The following is a 23,752-nucleotide window of genomic DNA, read 5'->3' as shown; positions in this document are numbered from 1 at the left end:
AAGTCAACTGTATTTAAGTTAAAAAACAGATCTTTAAGATATAGTATATTTAAAAAATAAGCTGCAGCTGTAGAGTATTAAATAATAACTTATTAAGCACTTTGTGTGTGCCAGGGACTGTTTCAAGCACTTTACATTTATTCAGTTCAGTTCAGTCGCTCAGTCGTTTCCGACTCTTTGAGACCCCATGAACCGCAGCACGCCAGACCTTCCTGTCCATCACCATCTCCCGGAGTTCACTCAAACTCACGTCCATTGAGTCGGTGATGCCATCCAGCCATCTCATCCTCTGTCGTCTCTTTTTCCTCCTGCCCCCAATCCCTCCCAGCATCAGAGTCTTTTCCAATGAGTCAACTCTTCGCGTGAGGTGGCCAAAGTACTGGAGTTTCAGCTTTAGCATCATTCCTTCCAAAGAACACCTCATTTAATTCCCTATCGATAAGTCATCTTATCGTCTTTTATTTTCTAAATAAGAAAACTTAGACTGAGAGAAGTAAATATATTGCCCAGTGTTACACAGTCATTGACTCAATGGACATGAGTTTGACCAAACTCTGAGAGACAGTGAAGGACAGGGAAGCCTGGTGTGCTGCAGCCCCTGGGGTTGCAAAGAGCTGGATGTGACTTAGTGACTGAACGACAACACAACTAGAAGTAAAACTAGGATTTAGATCAAGAAGCTCTAGGGATTAAACCTTTACCTGCTGAATTAATGATCCCAGTTTTGTGAATTTACATATATATATGTACATAAAATTCTGGAAGGTTTACCCCGAACTGTTGAGTGCTCACCTCAAGAGAGTCTGTTTGACAGTGTAAGAAATACTTATATTTCACTTTCTATACCTTTGCATTATCTCATCTTATTACTGAGCATTATTTTTTAAATAAAAATGATATTAAAATCCCCTACACTTTGGCAAGTGATCACATCCACCTTAAACAGAACTCTCATCTTGGTCACTGGACCATGCAACTTATGACTGACATTCTGCGAGGAGCTCACCAGTTGGATTTAGCAAAGAGGGAATTGCTAGTTGAACTGTGTCCCCCTAAAAGCATGCTTTCAAGTCCTGATTCTGGATACTTATGAATGTGACCTTGTTTGGAAATAAGGTTTTGGTGGTTTCTGTTAAGAAATGTTAGGTAGATGCCTCTGTGGCTCACAGGTTAAAAATTTTTATTAAGACACAGTCAAGTTAAGATAAATGGTGAATCTTTGATTTTTCTTTTTATTGCTTTTCCCTTTTTCTCTCCTTTTAAAAATGTTTAATCTTTTTAATCTAAGCTGCTGCTGCTGCTAAGTCACTTCAGTCGTGTCCAACTCTGTGCGACCCCATAGACGGCAGCCTACCAGGTTCCTCTGTCCCTGGGATTCTCCAAGCAAGAATACTGGAGTGGGTTGCCATTTCCTTCTCCAAGGCATGAAAGGGAAAAGTGAAAGTGAAGTCGCTCAGTCCTAGTCTTAGCGACCCCATGGACTGTAGCCTACCAGGCTCCTCCGTTCATGGGATTCTCCAGGCAAGAATACTGGACTGGGTTGCCATTTCCTTTATTCTAAGAGACTCATCTAAATTTTGTTAAGATAATGTATTCATAGTCCATTCAATGTCATTTGGCACACAGACACACACACACACACACACATACACACACACACACACACACATATATATAAATATTTAAAACTCCCTCAAAACTACTTTTTTTCCCCCTGTGTGCATTTGTAAATTATAGCATTAAAAATTCAACAACTTTCAGAAAAATTTTCTACAGATTTAAAGCTCATTGGGTTAGTTTATAAATGTTAAACAAATTTCTTTGATGTCAATTGTGTTAACTGCTTAACATGTGCATATTTTTGCAGGGTAACTGGTTTTCAGGGAGCATGGTAATAATAGATTTTGGCTGTGATGAATACTGCAGAATTCTCCATAGAACAGTATGTAAATTTGATATATCTATCCTTCATTATTTTTCAGGCATTGTGGTGGACACACGCTATGGGGACACTCACTGAGTCACATCTTTGTAACATGCTCTCCCTTCAGTGTGATTTGCCCTTAGTGAACGGATGAAAGATGATGGATGTCACTCCTGTGATTATCATATTATGTCACATTCAGCAGACTGGAATGAGAGATTCCTCTGCTGGCCTTGAAGAAGCAAGCATGTGTGCTGAGGATGCCCTGGTGATAAAGAACTGCTGTCAGTCTTAGGACCGAGGGTGTCCTCCAGCCGACAGCCAGCAAAAAGCTGCAGCCCTCATGCAGTTCTTAGGAAATCAACAACCTGAATGAGGCTGGAGGCAGATTCTTCCCCAGCACTAACAGATGAGAACACAGCTGGACTGACACACTGACTGCAGCCTGGTGAGACCCTGAGCAGAACATCCCAGTTAAACCGTTCATGACCCGCAGAAATGGTGAGGTAATGAATGTGTGCTGTTTGGGGCTGCTGACTTGTGGTGATTTGTTATACATAAACAGAAAACGAACTGTTTTAAAACATTTTATTATGGGGCATACTTAAAATATTTTATTATGGGGAATTCCCTGGTGGTCCAATGGTTTGGACTCTGAGCTTCCACTGCAGGAGGCAAGGGTTTGATCCCTGGTTGGGGAACTAAGATCCCACAAGCTGCAAGGTGTGGCCAATTTTTTTTTTTTTAATTATGGAAAAGTTCAAACATATACAGAAAGAGTGAACTGTTTAGTGTACCCATCACCTAGTTTCAGCAGTTATCAACACATGGCCAATCTTATTTCTATCTGTCTTACTACTGATTGAAAAGTCAAAGTGTTAGTTGCTCAGTTGCATCTGACTCTTTGTGACCCCATGGCCTGTAGCCCGCCAGGCTCCTCTGTTGGGATTCTCCAGGCAAGAATACTGGAGGGGGTAGCCTTTCCCTTCTCCAGGGGATCTTCTCAACTCAAGGACTGAACCCAGGTCTCCCACACTACAGGCAGGTTCTTTACTGTCTGAACCACGAGGGAAGACCCTACTACTGATTACCCCTTCCCCAAATGTATTATTTTAAAGAAAATCCTAGGCAGTCTATTATTTTAATCTGTAAATGCTTGAGTTTGTACCTCTAAAAGCTATGGCCTTGTTTTTCCTTAAAAACAAAACCATGGGGCTTCCCTAGTGGTCCAGAGGTTGGGAGTCTGCCTGCCAATGCAGGGCACACAAGTTCAATCCCTGGTCCAGGAAGAATCCCACATGCCACAACCGCAACTAAGCCCCTGTGCCACAACTACTGAGCCCATGCTCGAGGGCCCAGGAGCTGGAATTACTGAGCCCTCGTGTTGCAATTACTGAAGTTCGTGCGCTCTAGAGTCCGTGCTCTGCAACAAGAGAAGCCACTGCAATAAGTCCGTGCACCACGAGGAAGAGTAGCGCCCGCACATGGTTACTAGAGAAAGCCCTTGTGCAACAATGAAGACCCTGCACAGCCAAAAATAAATAAATACAATTTTTAAAGAATAATAAAATATTGCCACTTGCAGCAGCATGAATGGACTTGGAGTGCGATATGCTAAGTGAAATAAGTCAGCTAGAGAAAGAGAAATCCTATATGATATCACTCATATGTGGAATTTAAAAAATACAACAAACTAGTGTATAAAACATAAAAGAAGCAGACTAACAGATATAACGCACAAACTAGTGGCTCCCAGTGGGGACAGGAAAGGCAGGAGGGGGAGGTAGGTATAGGAGATTAAGAGGTACAAACTATTAAGTATAAAATAAGCTACAAGGACATATTGTACAACATAGGAAATACAGCCAATATTTTATAATAACTATAAATGGAGTATAACCTTTAAAAATTGTGAATCACTATCTTGTACCACAGTAATTTACACAATACTGTACAGCAACTATACTTCAAGAAAAGAAAAAACTTTATAAAATGTACAATTTCAACCATTTTAACGTATGGTTCAGTGCATTAAGTATATTCAGATTGCTGTACAACTGTCACCACCATCTATCTCCAGGATTTTTTTATTTTCCTAAACTGAAACTCTGTATCCATTAAACACAATTCTTCCTGCTCCCTTCCACCCAGGCTCTGGCAGTCAAACTTCTATTTTCTGTCTCTAAATCTAGTCTATGTACCTCATGTAAGTTGAACCACACATCATTTGTCTTCTTGTCACTGTTTTATTTCATTTATTAGGAACTACTTTTATTTTTTTTAAATATTTGCCTGTGGCATGTGGTATCTTAGGTCCCAGACCAGGGATCGAACCCACACCTCTGCAGTGGAAGTGTGGAACCTTAATCAGTAGACTGCCAGGGAAGTCCCAGGACTCCTTTTTAAAACAAATTTTATTGAAGTATAGTTGATTTACAATGTTAATTTCTGCTGAGGGCCTACTTTTAAAATATTTAATAATTTTATATTTATGTAAAATATGTACAGAATGATTGTGTACATATTTTACAATTTTTAAAACTGTGTAAAATGTTTATGTGGTTCCAAGTCAAATTTGCAAGACAGGTTTCATTCACAGAGGTCTAATTTCTATTCTCATCCTTATAGAGGCATGTTTTCAGTTTATCCTTCCCTTGTCTCTCCATCCTCCCCTTTTTCACTATAAGCAAAACATATATTTGTATTTATTCCTCTTGCTTAAAATGGTTGTATATCAGGATGGTAAGTAAATAATAGTAATGCCATATATATTTTCTCTATCTTGCTTTATTCATTTACCAATATGTCGTGGATATCTTTCCTTACCATTATAGAAAGATAAAAGTTCTTAGTTCTCATTCATCTTAACAGCTCTTAAACTCCTAACTGATTTGTCAGAAGTGATATTGACAAGTTTTTTTTTTGGCCACGCTGCATGGCTTGGAGAATCATAGCTCCCTGACCAGGGACTGAATCTGGGCCCCTTGCAGTGGAGGCTGGAGTTCTACCCAGAGTCGACCACCGGGGAAGTCTCCCTGACAATGTTTAGGAATACAGTTAGAGGTTACATACCATAAACTTTCCTAATACTTGTTGAAAATCTGCAGCAACTGCATTTGAAGGAGAAAAGTGTTCTTGTGACATCAAAGGATTTTTCAGAAAAGTCTCACTAACCTGGAGAAATCAATGGAAATATTTAAACTGTATAGATAATTTCAACCGGAGAATTACAAAACAAGGGTTAATTTGAAGCAAAGTTTGGTAGAAACTTGCAATAAGAGAAAACAGAACAGTTCTAGATTTTTGGTGGCAGGGTATGTTTCTATTTTAAAGATGCAGTATAATGAAAACTGCTCATATCTCATATCATGAGATATGATTCTTTGGTGTTGATATTTCTCAGGACTTGAGGGGACCCACAGATGTTACCTCTGGCAGACAAGGAAAGATAGGGGGTCTATGATATTCTCTAAATAAGTGCCTTTCATTTTCCCCTCTTGCCTTACTTTCAAAATCCATTCAATGATAACAAAACAAACCCACCCAAATGTTAACCCTATAGGGTTGTTAAATGACATTTCAAAGCTTCAAGAAGGAATTCTGACAGCTGTTTGTACTTAATGTTGTGTCATCTCAGAAGCAGTGGTAAAAACCATGCAGTTGAGCAATTATGTGTTAACCTGATTTTGAAAAGTTGGTAAAGTTGGGATGTTCTTCCATAATGGCAGAGAGGGGAAAAAAATTCTAGTCAGTTAAACGGCTAACAGTGTTTATCATGTAGGTGCTAACAACTGTCTAGGCATAAAGATAGAGTGAATTACAATATTAGGCCTTATACTCCTTAATTCTATGTGGTTATGATTTGAGTTGTGTTAAAACAAGTTGGTAAACTAAGCAAATAAAATCTATAAATGACTCATGAATATGACTGGAGAATATCTACTAATAAGTATAGTATACTTGACTGATTTTCCATTAATATTTCTTTGTTAAAATATTTATCCTAAATTATATACTTGTGAATAAAATTGAAGATTAGTATTATTTACTTTTTAAAATAAGAAACAAGCATACTCTCTGGATCATAAAATTACTAGAATAATGGTTTATTCCTAGTCTGTCTCTGAGACTGCCTTTCACAATCTTGTTCTTGTTGTTGCTAAGTTGCTCAGTCGTGTCCGACTCTTTTCAACCCCATGGACTGCAGTTATCAAATTCTGGGTAATCGTCAGTAACAGATGATAGCTATTAGAGATGTTAATTACCTTTTAAGAAATTTATAAAATCTCATGTATCTACATACGTACACACACACAATTACTCTATTTATATTTTATATTTGTTGGTAACTTTTACATAAAACATTCCCTGAAGGTTGTGTAGGGCTTCCCAGGTAGCTCAGTGATAAAAGAATCTATCTGCAGTGCAGGAGATTCAGGTTTGATTTCTGGGTCAGGAAGATCCCCTGGAGAAGGAAATGGCAACCCACTCCAGTATTCTTGCCTGGAGAATTCCATGGACAAGAGGACTCTGGTGGGCTACAGCAGATAGGGTTGAAAAAGAGTCAGATACGACTTAGTGACTAAAACAACAACAAAGGTAGTATGAATGATTAAAAACATTTCTTTAACTCTTATAATTGATTCACATTTTCTGTCAGAAGTATCTTACATGTGTTTCAAAATTAAATACATATGCTATTGAGAAAGCATACTAAATATTATTGATTATAAAGCTTTTTTTACTTTGAAAGGACAAAAGAAATATAAAGAGAGATTCTGATAGATCTGGGTTGATTGTCTTTGCAGATCTTGCTTCAGAGTCGGGGGACGTGTGGAGGCAGGAGATAGGTGAAGGGTGAGGGTGAGAAATCTCTGAAGGTCATTAACGGCTCTGCTATATGGACAGATGGCTGATCTGCTCTTGGCTAGGGACATTACTACTAATAAACTATAAATCAGACCTCATAATTTCAGTAATTGAAAAAGTCAAAGTAGTATAAGAAATTACTTACATTTTTAAGAAATGCAGATGGTGTTAAAATATCTAAGGCATTGTCTGAGGCACAAAGGTAAGTGATTCCATCAATAAAGAGAGTATGGTAAACAAAGCTTTGAAAAGAATACATTCATTTACATATAATATTAAAGAAATTAAGTACTGATACAGAGAATTGAATTTTGTTTTCAAGCTTTTATTAATAGTATAAAAACTATGTAGGTAACTTTTTATAATCAGAATAATTAGAAAATCTTTCATACATTTGAAGAATTATGTTAGATAAAAACTCTAAAATGTGAATATCTATTTAACATTGTATCAAGAAAATAAATTACAACAGAGAAAAGTATAATAATTTAATCATATATGTATATTTGACATGCCTTTGATGGAAGTCACATTCCAAGGTTACATCTAGATTCTGATCAAACCGAAAATTCTATTTGTTCACTGATTTTTAGTATTCTTATATTTTTAGGTAGACATATTTAATTTTGGCAGTTCTTGGCTTTCTATCATGACAGATTAGAATTTAAAAGTCTTAAACTGCAAAGATCAAATATTCTGGAGAACATGAGTTGGGGGGGGGCGGAATTAAACTTCCCCATAGTAATCCAATTGGAGAAGGAAATGGCAACCCACTCCAGTGTTCTTGCCTGGAGAATCCCAGGGACGGGGGAGCCTGGTGGGCTGCCGTCTATGGGGTCGCACAGAGTCGGACACGACTGAAGCGACTTAGCAGCAGCAGCAGCAGCAGCATAGTAATCCAAAGTGTACGTTTTTTAAGACCACTTAGCTTCTAGGTACCTTTTGTACCTTCTCAGACATTTTAGGAGGATATAAGATTTTTGGAGAGTGTCACCATCTTTACTACCCAGCAATCCAGAAAATTTAGGGATGTAGCAAAATAGTTGCTTGGTGCCTAGGCTTTAATCTAGTCATTTTTGAACACTCTATATCCAAATGGTTATATAGGCAACAGACATGTTCAAATGCTAAACTGGATATATATGAGAATGAGGAATTGCAAAACATGTAGAAAAGATAATCCCAGAGGTAGAAAATTTAAAATATGCATGCTTTCAAAACAAATCCTTCATATCATATCATGAATACAATATAGTACAAATATTTTTAATGATGGCATTAGTTGACATGCATAATATACACTAGGGCTTCCCAGGTGGCTCAGTGGTAAAGAATCCACCTGCCAAGCAGGAGATATGGGTTCAATCCCTGGGTCAGAAAATTCCCTGCAGAAGGAAATGGCAACTCACTCCAGTATTCTTGCCTGGAGAATTCCACGGACAGAAAAGCCTGGTAGTCCATGGGGTCACAAAGAGTCAGACATGACTTAGTGATTTAAAAAATATTTATTTTTATTTTTAAATTGGGGAGAGTCTTTATAGGAAAAGAGTTTCTAATTCTATCATCTCTTCAAAAATTACATATGTGATTTGAAGTAAATTGATACTGGATGTGATTTTAAATTTATGTTTAGTATGCTTAGTGAATAACATTCAGAAATGTCCTTAAAGATTAAAAAACCTGAATACATGATGTCTAGGATATACTGTTAACTGACAAATGCAAGGCGGAGAAAAGTGCTTATGATGTACTACCATTTATCTGTCATTCTCGTATGCTACCATAAAGGAAATACAAATATATGGATGCATCTCTTATAGGAAAGAAAAAAAAGAAAATGATAAACTAAAAACTTAGTCAAAATAGTTACCTACACAGAGGGAGAGAGAGTAGTACGAAGAAATGAACAAAAATGAGACTGCTTGAAGGAAACTCGTTTTGTAGATTTGACTTTGGAGCCGTATAAATTTTATCATTTTACATAATGACAAAATGTCATTAAGTCAGACTTTAAGAGTGCAACCCTTAAAAATAAAAAACAAAAAGAAGAAGAAGAAAAAAAAAATCTAACTTGATGTCAAGTAACCCCAGCAAGAGATGGTGGTGGAGGCAGTCAGACTGTGGATATATTTGGAAGGGAAAGACAACAGAAGTTGCTGATGGGTTAGATTTGGAAGTAAAAGAGATAAAAATCAAGGATCATAGAAGTTTTAGACCTGAGGAACTGGAGAGGTGATGTGGGGACAACTCCAAGAGGAGGCTTGACTTCGAACCTAAGTTGGAGATGCCCATTAGACATCCTCTAGAGATATGGAAATGGCAACCCACTCCAGTGTTCTTGCCTAGAGAATCCCAGGGATGGGGGAGCCTGGTGGGCTGCCGTCTATGGGGTTGCACAGTCGGACATGACTGAAGCAGCAGCAGCAGCAGAGGTATGGAATGAATGGTTGGGTATACAAGTCTGGAGACCAGGGAAGAGGTCCTCAAAAGATTCAAATTATAATGTTTGATATAGGTAGGCAAATAGAGGAGAGAATCTCTTTTTCAAATCATTCCAGCTAGTAAGTAAAACAAAACTAGAATATCACTATTTTGCAGCCCGCAATAAATTAATGGCTCTACAGTGTAGGCCATGAATATCAATGGCTTCTAGTATGCCAGAAGGCAGAATTATGCACCCTCAGATCAAAAACTGATGAAAAACCTACAGTCTTGCCAAGGGATCAAGTCACTGGATCCAACTGCTTTGATCAGGATGAACTTCATTTTGAATATGCAATCAGCAAAACCAGACTGTGGGAAACTCTGTAGGTTCTTCAACAATAAATTGTAAGGAAAGGAAAGGGATGTAAGGGCAATATGTGGATTAAAGAGACTTAAAAGACACCAAACTAAAAAATGGGCGGGACTAGGCTCTTTTGCCTGAAGATGCATATTCAGGTACTGAGGTGATGAAGAAATAGGATAAGTGACTGCTGCAGAAGTTGGAATGGTTGTTGATTTGGGGGAGAGGGAGGAAGTTGTGAATGGGGTATCATGGTGGGGAATTTTTGGGGTAGTTGGCAGAGATCTATTCTTTGGCTTAGTTGGCAGTTGCAACTGGTTGCTGGGAGTGAGTCCTTTGAGAAACCTCATAAAACTGTGCATTCATTTAATGTGTCTTTACATTAAGTGTAAGCTAAAACAAATCTCCTCTTTAAAAAACAATGATGAGTCTGAAAAAAAAAAGAAATTGGACTTCCTTGGTGGCTCAGATGGTAAAGAGCCTTCCACCTGAAATGCGGAAGACCTGGTTTTGATTCCTGGGTTGGGAAGATCCCCTGGAGAAGGGAATGGCTACCCACTCCAGTATTCTGGCCTGGAGAATTCCATGGACAGAGGAGCCTGGCAGGCTACAGTTCACGGGGCCACAAAGAGTCGGATACAACTGAGTGACTTTCACTTTCACTATTTCCTACTTGTTCTTTTACTAGCAAAATATTTACTTAGGACATTACATGGTTTAAGCCACATCATGTAATGTCTCATGTAAAGTAGAATGATCTTATTAAAGATATTTTAAGGAGTATGTCAAGGCTGTATATTGTCACCCTGCTTATTTAACTTCTATGCAGAGTACACCATGAGAAATGCTGGGCTGGAAGAAGCACAAGCTGGAATCAAGATTGCTGGGAGAAATACCAATAACCTCAGATATGCAGATGACACCACCCTTATGGCAGAAAGTGAAGAGGAACTAAAAGCCTCTTGATGAAAGTGAAAGAGAAGAGTGAAAAGGTTGGCTTAAAGCTCAACATTCAGAAAATGAAGATCATGGATTTGGTCCCATCACTTCATGGGAAATAGATGGGAAACAGTGGAAACAGTGTCACACTTTATTTTTTTGGGCTCCAAAATCACTGCAGATGGTGACTGCAGCCATGAAATTAAAAGACGCTTACTCCTTGGAAGAAAAGTGATGACCAACCTAGATAGCATATTCAAAAGCAGAGACATTACTTTGCCAACAAAGGTCCGTCTAGTTAAGGCTATGGTTTTTCCAGTGGTCATGTATGGATGTGAGAGTTGGACTGTGAAGAAAGCTGAGCACTGAAGAATTGATGCTTTTGAACTGTGGTGTTGGAGAAGACTCTTGAGAGTCCCTTGGACTGCAAGGAGATCCAACCAATCCATTCTGAAGGAGATCAGCCCTGGGATTTCTTTGGAAGGACTGATGCTAAAGCTGAGACTCTAGGAATTTGACCACCTCATGCGAAGAGTTGACTCACTGGAAAAGACTCTGGTGCTGGGAGGGATTGGGGGCAGGAGGAAGAGGGGATGACAGAGGATGAGATGGCTGGATGGCGTCACCGACTTGATGGACGTGAGTCTGGGTGAACTCCGGGAGTTGGTGATGGACAGGGAGGCCTGGCATGCTGCGATCCATGGGGTCGCAGAGTTGGACACGACTGAGCGACTGAACTGAACTGAACTGAACTCAAGTGGAATATTGCCCTTTTTATTAATTAAATATTTTGGTATACCAAAAAAGGTACAGAGAATAAGATAAGAAGAACATTCGTAGCCCTACTGTCCAGTCAAAATGTTACAGATACAATTAATGTCCCCCATATACTGTTTCTCAATTTCTTCTCCCTTCTCTTTGTAGAGGTAACCACTTTCTTGAATTTAATGTCATCCTTACCATTCATAATTTCATACCTTCATTTCTGAGGATTCAATCAAGAGCCCGTGTGATAAATATTCCCCCCCATGTCATCATCATTATAATTATCAGTTTGTGGTGGTTGTTGTTTAGTCGCTAGTTCAAAAGAGTTGAACCTCATGGACTGTTGGCTGTCAGGCTCCTCTGTCCATGGGATTTCCCAGGCAAGAATATTGCAGTGGGCTGCCATTTCCTTCTCCAGGGGATCCTCTTGACCCAGGGATTGAACCTGCATCTTCTGCATTGGCAGGTGGATTCTTTACCACTGAGCCACCAGGGAAACCCAGCCCAGTTATCAGCTGGTAATGATTAAAAAGTAGACTTTATTAGAATATAACTTACCTTCCCATTTGAATTATGGTCTTCGGTTCAGCTCTAAGAAGTACTAGCTTAAGCACTGCTGCTGCTGCTTCCTAAAAAAAATTGTTAGCATTTATATAGAAGATTGTAGTGCCGTTCATTATTCATCTCCTTAATTTACGAACGTTTTTTTAAATTAAGGAACAACTGTTTACTAGGAGAACTAATGGATAGTTATTCATAATGCATGGTAAGAGACAAGTTATCATGAAATATTCATATGAATCTGAAGGAATATATTAAAATTACATCCCTGGTTTGGGAAGATCCCCTGGAGAAGGGAATGGCAACCCACTCCAGTAGTCTTGCCTGGAGAATTCCATAGACAGAGGAGCCTGGTGGGCTACAGTCCATGGGGTCCAAAGAGTCGGACACGACTGAGCACCTGACATTACTACTACTAAATACACATATACTTTGTTTGTATACATTCAAGTGTGCAGATATAAGATATGCTAGTCATTTTTATAACACATTATTAATATGACTGGTTATTATTAATATAGTCAACAAAAGAGTCTGAAATGCAGTACTTGGGTGCAGTCTCAAAAATGACAGAATGAACTCTATTCATTTCCAAGGCAAACCATTCAATATCACAGTAACCCAAGCTTATGCCCCAACCAATAATGCTGAAGAAGCTGAAGTTGAATGATTCTATGAAGACCTACAAGACCTTCTAGAACTAACACCCCCAAAATATGTCCTTTTCATTATAGGGGACTGAAATGCAAAAGTAGAAAGTCAAGAGATACTTGGCTGCTATTGCTAAGTTGCCTCAGTTGTGTCCGATTCTGTGCGACCCCAGAGACGGCAGCCCACCAGGATCCCCCGTCCCTGGGATTCTCCAGGCAAGAACACTGGAGTGGGTTGCCATTTCCTTCTCCAATGCATGAAAGTGAAAAGTAAAACTCCTAGCGACCCCATGGACTGTAGCCTACCAGGCTCCTCCATCCATGGGATTTTCCAGGCAAAAGTACTGGAGTGGGATGCCATTGCCTTCTCCGAGAGATACCTGGAGTAACAGGCAAATTTGGCCTTGGATTACAGAATGAAGCAGGGCAAAGGCTGAGAGAGTTTTGCCAAGAGAATGCACTGGTCATAGCAAACACCCTCTTCCAACAACACAAGAGAAGACTCTACACATGGACATCACAAGATGGTAAATACCGAAATCAGATTGATTATATTCTTTGCAGCCAAAGAAGGAGAAGCTCCATACAGTCAGCAAAAACAAGACCAGGAGCTGACTGTGGCTCAGATCGTGAACTCCTTATTGCCAAAATCAGACTTAAATTGAAGAAAGTAGGGTAAACCACTAGACCATTCAGGTATGACCTAAATCAAATCACTTATACTATACAGTGGAAGTGACAAATAGATTCAAGGGATTAAATCTGATAGAGTGCCTGAAGAACTATGAACAGAGGTTCATGACATTGTACAGAAGGCAGTGATTGAGACCATCCCCAAGAAAAAGAAATGCAAAAAAGGCAAAATGGTTGTCTGAGGAGGCCTTACAAACAGCTATGAAAAGAAGAGAAATGAAAGGCAAAGGAGAAAAGGAAAGATATACCCATTTGAATGCAGAGTTCCAAAGAATAGCAAGGAGAGATAAGAAAGTCTTCCTCAGTGATCAGTGCAAAGAGAGGAAAACAATAGAATGGGAAAGACTAGAGATCTCTTCAAGAAAATTAGAGATACTAAGGGAACATTTCATGCAAAGATGGGCTCAATAAAGGACAGAAATGGTATGGACATAACAGAAGCAGAAGATATTAAGAAGAGGTAGCAAGAATACACAGAAGAACTATACAAAAAAGATCTTCATGACCCAGATAATCATGATGGTGTGATAACTTACCTACAGCCAGACATCCTGGAATGTGAAGTCAAGTGGGCCTTAGAAAGCATCACTACAAACACAGCTAGTGGAGGTGATGGAATTCCAGTTGAGCTATTTCAAATCCTGAAAGATGATGTTGTGAAAGTGCTGAACTCAATATGTCAGCAAATGTAGAAAACTCAGCAGTAGCCACAGGACTGGAAAAGGTCAGTTTTCAATCCCAAAGAAAGGCAATGCCAAAGAATGCTCAAACTACCACACAGTTGCACTCATCTCACACACTAGCAAAGTGATTCTCAAAATTCTCAACAGTTCATGAACCGTGAACTTCCAGATGTTCAAGCTCAATTTAGAAAAGGCAGAGGAATCAGAGATCAAATGGTCAATATCTGTTGGATCATTGAAAAAGCAAGAGAGCTCCAGAAAAACATCTACTTCTGCTTTATTGACTATGCCAAAGCCTTTGACTGTGTGGATCACAACAAACTGTGGAAAATTCTTCAAGAGATGGGAATACCAGACCAGCTGACCTGCCTCCTGAGAAATCTGTATCCAGGTCAAGAAGCAACAGTTAGATCTGAACATGGAACAACAGACTGCTTCCAAACTGGGAAAGGAGTATGTCAAGGCTGTATATTGTCACCCTGTTTATTTATCTTATATGCAGACTTTGTCATGAGAAATGCTGGACTGGATGAAGCACAAGCTGGAATCAAGACTTCTGAGAGAAATAGCCATAACCTCAGATATGCAGATGACACCACCCTTATGGCAGAAAACAAAGAAGAACTAAAGAGCCTCTTGAGGAAAGTGAAAGAGGAGAGTGAAAAAGTTGGCTTAAAACTCAACATTCAGAAAACTAAGTGGCATCCAGTCCCATTGCTTCATGGGAAATAGATGGGGAAACAGTGGAAACAGTGAGAGACTTTATATCTTGGGGCGTTAAAACCATCGCAGATGGTGACTGCAGCCATGAAATTAAAAGATGCTTGCTCCTTGGAAGAAAAGCTATGACCAACCTAGACAGCATATTAACAAGCAGACATTACTTTGCCGACAAAGGTCCACCTAGTCAAAGCAATGGTTTTTCCAGTAGTCATGTACGGATGTGAGAGTTGGACTATAAAGAAAGCTGAGTGCCAAAGAACTGATGCTTTTGAACTGTGGTGTTGGAGAAGACTCTTGAGAGTCCCTTGAACTCCAAGGAGAGCCAATGGGTCCATCCTCAAGCAAATCAGTCCTGAATATTCACTGGAAGGACTGATGCTGAAGCTGAAACTGCAATCCTTTGGCCATCTGATATGAAAAACTGACTCCTTGGAAAAGATCCTGATGCTGGGAAAGACTGAAGAGGGGAGGAGAAGGGGAGGACAGAGGATGAGATGGTTGGATGGTGTCACCGATTCAAGGGACATGAGTTTGAGTGAACTCAGGGAGTTGGTGATGGGCAGGGTGGCCTGGTGTGCTGCACTCCATGGAGTCACAAAGAGCTGGACATGACTTAGCGACTGAACTGAATTGAAATGAATATGACTGAGGATTGGACTATCTAATCAAACATCTTTTCAGTGACCTCTGTGAAGCTATATGTAAAATGTTAATCGATTAAAAGAATTCAGCTTTTAGTCTCTGATAAACTACGCAGTCTTCTTTTTTTTTGATTAAGATAAAAATTGTATTCATTATTATGCACTGATGTATTTGTATAAAAATAATTGTTAAGATTTCTTCTATCTGTTTATTATAAGGCTCATTCTTTGGGGAAAATTTGCAAGGTATTATTATTCAGGGAAGAGGGCATGGCAACCCACTCCAGTATTCTTGCCTGGAGAATCCCATGAAGAGAGGAGGCTGGTGGGCTACACTCCATGCAAAGAGTCAGACACGACTGAAGAGACTTAGCAAGCAAGCACACACATGATTATCCAGAATATCTTAACTATATCTAATTATATGGAATCCCATTAATTGACTTTAGAAGCATGAAAGGAACCCGAAAAAGACCTAAGAAGACTTGAATAGGCATGTTCCTGATTAACTTTTCCATTTGCAGAAAATGATGCTTGAAATAAAAACTTTTTGGCAGAGAAGAGCTTATTATTAATGATTTGGGAGAGAGTAAAACTTGAAATTTTTGGTATTACCTTAAAAATCTAAGTGTTTTCTCTAGAAAATGATTTCCTAAGAAACATTAAGGGAATTAAGAGAATACATAATCTTTCAGTTACTCTGTTCTCATCACTGGAACATATTCCCCTAGCTTTTCCAAAGTGTCTCTTTTAGAGTATGTAAACTATGAAATCAGAAAAATGTGAAACAAAGCAAGTGGCAACATGAGGCAATAAAATAACTGACACATGAGGCTGTAGTGCTGTTTCTGGGATTGAAGTGCTCACAGTTTAAGAAAATGACTTGTCTGGGTCTGTTTCCTTGTGTGAAGAATGATGGGATTGGGCAAGATGAGCTCTACAAGAAGAAACAGAGACACAAACATAGAGAGATTACTATGTACAAAATGGGCTTCCAAGGTGGCGCAGTGGTAAAGAATCCACCGGCCAACACAGGAGACTCAAGAGACAGGGGTTTGATCCCTGGGTCAAGAAGATCCCCTGGAGAAGGAAATGGCAACCTACTCCAATGTTCTTGCATGAAAAAATTCCATGGACAGAGGGGCCTGGCAGGCTACAGTCCATGCGGTTGCAAAGCTCTAGTATTCTTGGGCTTCACTGGTGACTGAGAGGGTAAAGAATTTGCCTGCAATGCAGGAGATCTGGGTTCGATCTCTGGGCTGGAACCATCCCCTGGAGGAGGGCATGGCATGTATTCTTGCCTGGAAAATCCCCATGGACAGAGGTACCTGGTGGGCTACAGTCCATGGGGTCACAAAGAGTCGGACACAACTGAGTGACTAAGTACTGGAATGAGAACCTACTGTATATCACATGGAACTTGACTTAACGCTCTGTGGTGACCTAAATGGATGGGAAGGAAATCTGCAAAAGGGCATATATGTACACGTATGGGCTTCCCAGGTGGCGCTGGTGGTAAAGAGCCTGCCTGCCAATGCAGGAGACCTAAGATGCTGGGGGCCAGCGTGAGGAATTCCGCCCATGGCAAAGGTCATGAGGAACGAGGCTTGGCACACGCAAAGGCATGATCAAGCCTCAGGAAACCCTCTGTTCCCGAGCATCTAATCCCAAAACCACAGTCTGTTTTACGCTCTCACCTACACCTCTGACTTTACGGGGGCTCTCCCCCATAACCGTTTCTCTCTGAGAAGGAGTAAATGTGCAGCTCCAAGGCAATAAAAATTCCTGGGCGTGACAAGAGTGTTTCAGCTTACGGACTCCTCTGAAGGTTATCTAGCCCACCTGTATAGGTTTGTCTGGCCACATGTGATTGTTTACAGCCTCCCAGTCTGAGAGGCACGAGATGTTTTAGACTTATTAAAGGCGAATTATTTTGGGGAGTTAAAATTGTTAGTATAGTTGGTTAGGAATTATATTGGTGAAGGGTCTCTTCATTTGTTGTGTCAATAATTGCTGCTAATTCCCTGCTCTGGGTGGGACAAGGATGTCTCAGGTCAAACCTCTCTGCTGACAGACTAGCTTGTGTGACAGGATTATCCATACTCCTGCCACATGATTGTTTACTACCTCTCAACCATAAACAGCACAGAGTTTTGGAGTATTTTGAGAGTCTTAATTAGCATAGGACTTTTTCTTCTTGTTGAGTCAATGATTGCCGCCAGGCCTCCATATCCTTAGGCACTTGGGAATATATTAATCAATGTATTTGGAATATAGCAAAGGAAATATGGTAGTTTTTGATGTTAGCAATATTAGACTTTTTGAGTTAATGGATTTTCTCTTTTGTAATAGATCACTGTACTTATATATCACTGTGTCCTTGCTGTGTAAGAATGTAACTTTATCATATCTTAAGACTAAACAGATCTTAAGAGAAGCATTGGTGAAAGGATTTTCATTTGTTGGGCTGATGTTTGCTGCTAAATCTCCATGTTCCCTACTCTTATAATGAATATAACTAGCATATAGGAAGAAATAAGTATTAACCTTTAAGCATATAGGAGAAATAAGTATTAACCTTTAAGACTAATCATGTTAACCTTGGGCTGAATAAATTCCTTTCTTGATTGTAACTCACTACACCCTCACCCTATAGGAATGTAACTTTATTTGGAGGGTGGTGCCTGGTTTAAGAAAAAACACCCTTGGAAGAAATAAGTTTTTTTGGTTATCAGAAAGAAAGGATCATAAAATGTAAGCAGGTCTCACTCATGGCCAGAAGATGATGTAATATCCCTAAGACCTTTTTTTTATACATTTATGTGAAGCACCTGATTTTGACAAAGGTCAGGACTGCTGACCCCCACGTGACTCTGTATTCATCCCTATGTGTAACAAAAGGTATATAAGCAAACCCAAAAATAAAGAAATCGGATCAGTTTCCGGAAAGACTGATTCCCCCATGTCGCTTCTTTCTTGCTCCCGTTTTTCTGGCTGAATTCCCATCTGGAGCATGGATGCTATTTCACGTAATCCAAGTTATTCAGCCTCCTTTTCTCCACTGATCTTCCTACTACACTATCCATTTCTAATCTCTCTATATTTGTGATTAAATATGTATTTTTCCAAAGACGCCGACTCCGTCCCCCCACCTTCGAATCACCCTGGATCCACCGGGGCTGGACCCCGGCACTAAGAGACAGGTTTGGTCCCTGGGTCGGAAAGATCCCCTGGAGAAGGAAATGGCAACTCACTCCAGTATTCCTGCCTGGGGAATCCCATGGACAGCAGAGCCTGGGGAGCTAGTCTACAGGTTTGCACAGAATCGGACACAACTGAAGCAACTTAGCACGTATGTGCTCATGTATACATATAGCTAATTCACTTTGCTGTACAGTAGAAGCTGTTAATGTGCTGTACGTTCAATTGTGTCCAACTCTTTGCGATCCCACAGACCACAGCCCACCAGGCTCCTCTGTCCATGGAATTCTCCAGGCAAGAATACAGGAGTAGGTTGCCATTTCCTTTGCGAAGAAGCTATTAATAACACAACATTATTGTTGTGTGGTGGCCAGGATGTTAGGAGACTTTGAGGGAAAAGGGATACATGTGGTATACATGGCTGGGTCCTTTTGTAGCTCACTTGAAACTGTCACAATATTGTTTGTTTATCGGCAATCCCCCAGTTCAAAGGAAAAGTTGAAAAAAGAAACTAACACAGCATTATAAAGCAACTGTACTCCATCAAAATTTAAAACAAAACAAAAAGATAATCTCTACAGTCCTGTCCAGTTCTATTTGATTTCATGATTAAGCTTTGGTTGGTACTAGTATTTTCTAATGAGTATAAAACATTTGTGACATCAATATTTAGCATGGAAGGAATATATGACAGAACTGGCCCATAAAGTGCCTTCTTCTCCCTGGTCAGCCTTCCACACAGCAGTCATTTCAGACCTTTAATCCTGTCCTCCACTACCTTCCACTTTCTTATCTCTCTGCGTGTTTCATACAGAGAGTCCATTGGGCTTATAAACTCCTTCAACCTTCTGACCCTGTATCTTCAGAACTAATCAAATGGTTATTGAGAATCTACTATGTCTAGGCATCATACACTGTAAGGGCAGAGATGAAAACAGTCCCTGTCCTGAAGAAATACAGTGGCAGAGACTGATAAGTAAAAGAAGATTCCAGTTCAGCCTGGCAAGTAGTTTGTTAAAGGGATGTAAATTATCCTGGGCATTGAAGAAGCTTCGAGGAGGAATGCAGAAACATCTCAAGCACAGAAGAGGTGATATCATTAAAAAATGGAGACAAGTGGGTTCTAGGGAACAGGGACAGGAGATGTGAACGGAGACCTTGGTCAGACTGGAGAGCGGTGTGAAGTTCAGGGTGGGTGGAGCACCGGGGGTGGGGAAGAGGAGATAGTCATGGAGAAGCCCTACCAGGAGGGCCGTGAATGCCAGTCTGAGGACAGTGAACTTTATGATGAAAGTAATCAGTTGCCACCCAACGATTTGAAGCAAGGGAGTGACATGATCATATTTGCTTTTAGGAACAATCTCCTGAGTAGCAATGTGGAGGCTGGTTTTGAGAGGAACAAGGCTAAGGTCTGGGAGATGAGTTAGGGGGCATTTTCAATGACCCTGATGAGAAGTAATGAGGGCCATAATGAGATGTGGTTCTGACACAAGGAGGCGGATTCGAGATATACTCACAAGACAGAAATGATAGAACTTGGCAGCAAAGAACAGATGTGAGGGTATAGAAGAGGGAAAAATGGAAAGTGACTCCCAGTTTCCAGCTTGCATGGTTTGGCAGAGCTGTCCAGCAGCATTAGAAATACAGGAGGAGGAAAAAAAAAAAAAGAAATACAGGAGGAGGAATCTGCTAGGAAAGAATGAATTTAGTGCTGGACATCATATGCTTGAACCTCTATTAGACAATCTGATGGTGGAGAGAGGTGAATACTTTGGAAGTGGATTTGGCAGTGATCAAAGCAAAAGTAATCCAAGGGTGTGAATGAATGTGTCAAGTTAAAAAGAGGACTGAAGTTAGAACCCTGAGGAACACAGCGTTTAAGGGACTGGCACAGAGGCAAGCCTTAGAAGGAGACTAAGTTCCACGTCTACATCCACACCCATCCTTTCCCCAAGAGAAACACCGCATTCCTCTAATCCAAGGCTCACTTCTCTACTGCCACATTGGATTCCAACCCTTCATGCTCCTTCAGGTCTTACTCTCTCAATAACAACCCTCTCCACAAAATTTTCCCTCTTCTCTCCATTAGCCTACAAACGTGAAAGTTCTCCCTATATTAACAAATGAAACCTTTTCTGGACCAAGCTTCTAGCTGTTGGCCTTTCTCATTCCCTTTCTAAATTCTTGAAAGAACAGTCTAACTTCATTCTCCCTGCTTCCATCTCCCATTCACTTGTTGTTCAGTTGCTAAGTCTTGCCTGACTCTTTGCAACCCCATGGAGTGCAGCACGGCAGGCTTCCCTGTTCTTCACTATTTCCCAGAGTTTGCTCAAACTCATGTCCATTGAGTTTGTGATGCCATCCAATCATCTCATCCTTGGTCTCCTCCCACCCTCAATCATTCCCAGCAACAAGGTCTTTTTCAGTGAGTTGGCTCTTCACATCAGATGGCCAAAGTATTGGAGTTTCAGCTTCAGTATCAATCCTTCCAATGAATATTCAGGACTAATTTCCTTTAGGATTGACTGGTTCGATCTCCCTGCTGTCTAAGGGACTCTTGAGAGTCTTCTCCAGAGCCACAATTAGAAAGCATCAATTCTTCAGCCCTCAGCCTTCTTTATGGTCCAACTCTCACATCTGTACATGACTCCTGGAGAAACCATAGCTTTGACTTTATGTCAGCAAACTGATATCTCTGCTTTTTAATATGCTGTCATAACTTTTCTTCCAAGAGGCAAATGTCTTTTAATTTCATGGCTGCAGTTACCATCTGCAGTGATTTTGGAGGCCAAGAAAATAAAACCTGTCACTGTCTCCACTTTTCCCCCCACTTAGCCTAAAGCAATGTCTTCTTCCTCCACCTCTACCACTATCAGTAAGGTCACTTATCATCTCCTAACTGTCCAAGTTGGCTCTTATTCAACTTCTCTGGGGCACAAAACATTCTTGTAACTTTTTTCTCTTGGCTTTCAGAATACCATTGCTCCTGTTTGGTGACCCAACTCTCTATTAAAAAATTTTTATTACATTTATATTTATTGAATTATTTATTTGCCCATGTTGGGTCTTTGTTGTGACATGCAGGATCTAGTTCCCTGATCAGGCACCGAACTTGGACCCCCTGCATTGGGAACATGGCAGTCTTAGCCACTGGACCAGGAGGGAAGTCTCTCTATTCTATTCTTAATAGTGTCCTACCTTCTGGTGCTCTTCTCGTCTCACTCTCTTTCCTTGTCTTGGGCAGTCTCACCCACTTCTACCATCTTTATCTCTGACCCGTTGGACATGTTTACAACTTAAATCTTTTGGGAATGAGATGGAGGAATAAATACACAAACAGATGGACTGTTTTCCAACTGGCCACAAAATTCTACTTGTCCCAACTTGTACTCTCTTCCCTTGCAGTTTCTCTCCTAACTCCTTCTCCCACAATCCTATTCCTCCACCTGTAGCTGCCCTCTGGTTTCATACCACTCAAGAAAACAAATGGAGAAACTATACACCTTAAACTTATGCATTGTTGTATGTCAATTATATCTCAATAAAGCTTTGGGTTAAAAGATTAAAAAAAAAAAAAAAAGGAAACAACAAAACCCAAAAACCCTGAAGACTTCCCTGATGGTCTAGTGGCTAAAGCTTCAAGCTCCCAATGCAGTGGGCCCAGGTTCCATCCCTGGTCAGGGAACTAGATCCCTCATGCCTCAGCTAAGACCCAGCATAGCCAAATAAATAAACAAATATTAAACAAACAAACCCTGAGATTCATCCTAGGCATGGCCCTGTTCTCTGTCCTACATATCCTACCAGTCATTAACTCCTGAGGACTAGTTTGCAAAGTCTGTTTAGTATCTGTCCATTCCTTTCCTTCTGCACTGTCTTTGCCTTAGCTCAGGCTCTTTGATCGTCTAGATAAACTATACCATCCTAACTGGCTCTCTTTCCTCTAAACCATCTTCTATGTTGTAACCATACCAAATTTCCCAGAAAATGGATCAGATTGTGTCGTTTCTCTATAAATCTTGTCCGCTCCCTGGTATCTCTAGGATAAGAGAACCAGCCTAATCTAGGACCTTTCATTAACTAGTCTCTGTTCACTTTTCTGACCTCGTCGTTAGCCCCTCATATATTGCGACCCTGCGCTCAAGCCACACCTGAGGTTCTTGAGGTTTCCCCAAGCCCACCATGCTGTTCCAGGCTATGGCGAACTCTTGTAATGCTTTTAAGCCAAGCACCCCACCATCATCTCTTTGGTTGGCAAAGCAGTCATCCATCCTGAGTGCTACCGTGGCAATCTCTATCTACGTCCACTGAAACACTTATTACACACTGCAGGAGGGCTGAATGCAGCCCTTGGGTATAAAAGGACAGCTCCAGGCGCCGTTTTCATTGTATCCCTTACACCATGACTCTGGGATTTTACAACTAAAACATGTTCAATAAACGTGTGTTGAACTGCAGGCCATTTCTCCGCAGGGGAGAGAAAATCTTTAAGGGGTCTCCGGAATGAAACGTGACAGCCAAGTCACCCTCAAGTACGTCGCGTGCAGCACCAACACTAACCCCTGGGCGGCGCACTTGCGGCTCCGCCGCCCGAGAGGGCGAGCGGCTCCCGCCAGGGATTCACGGCTCACCAGCCTGGCCGTTCACGGGGGCGGGGCCTCACGCCCCTCAGCCCGCTCGGGACCGCCGTTCAGGGCCGCGTCCTGAAGGGCGGGTCCGGTGGGCGCCACCCTTGAAAGGTGGAACCTGCGAAGGCCGAAGGCTGAGGAGCCGACGGAGGGGTACCTGATAAGACCCGCCGGTTAGGGCCAGCTCCGCTAGGACCGCTCGGCCATTTGCAATGCAGCTGTAGGTGATCGTCATAGTGGGCGAGCTAATGAAGAAAAAGCTCCCGCCACATCTAACCGCCCGCGACTGGGGCGGGGCTTCAGGAGAGGGCGACGTCTGCGCAGGCGCGAGGGCCGGTTGATTGGCAGGCAGGAAGGCGGGGCCATCTCTTGCCTGGGCTGAAACTGATGAATCCGGGCGAGGTCTCTGAAAATACTGTTTGGGTGAGTGAAGCCTTTCTTCGTGGTCATTCTTAAAATCATTTAAGAGCCAGTTACTTCACAGTGTTTACGTACATATGATTCATTCACAATCTAGGACATATGAAATATCGACCTTGATTTAAAAGGAAATTCAATCATGAATTCAACAAGCACTTTTTGAACTCCCACTGTGCGCTCCCTAAGTACTTAGATGAACAGATATGCAGAGGTAGGTTCCAGACCCTGATTTTGAGGAGTTCATGTTCTAGTAGTGGTCAAAGAGGCACA

At 40.9% G+C, this 23,752-nt stretch overlaps 1 long non-coding RNA gene across 3 annotated transcripts in view; it reads right to left on the bottom strand.

The window, feature by feature from the left end:
* Positions 1-23,350, bottom strand: part of LOC105609538 (uncharacterized) — a 41,748-nt gene extending 18,398 nt beyond the window's left edge. For 2 of the 3 annotated variants that reach the window (XR_009601095.1, XR_006060184.2), the window contains exons 1-3: positions 23,220-23,350; positions 11,841-11,911; positions 4,997-5,098 (exon numbers count right to left, since the gene is read on the bottom strand). This is a non-coding gene — a long non-coding RNA (uncharacterized LOC105609538). The remainder of the gene's footprint in view (positions 1-4,996; positions 5,099-11,840; positions 11,912-23,219) is intronic. The other variant, XR_009601096.1, reaches the window with a different exon arrangement.
* Between the last annotated feature and the right edge of the window lie 402 nt (positions 23,351-23,752).

Source organism: Ovis aries, chromosome 6 (assembly GCF_016772045.2).
Source record: "Ovis aries strain OAR_USU_Benz2616 breed Rambouillet chromosome 6, ARS-UI_Ramb_v3.0, whole genome shotgun sequence".
Taxonomy (NCBI): Eukaryota; Metazoa; Chordata; class Mammalia; order Artiodactyla; family Bovidae; genus Ovis; species Ovis aries.
Note: the sequence above shows the minus strand (reverse complement) of the source record. Positions and strands in the feature narration are given on the sequence as shown.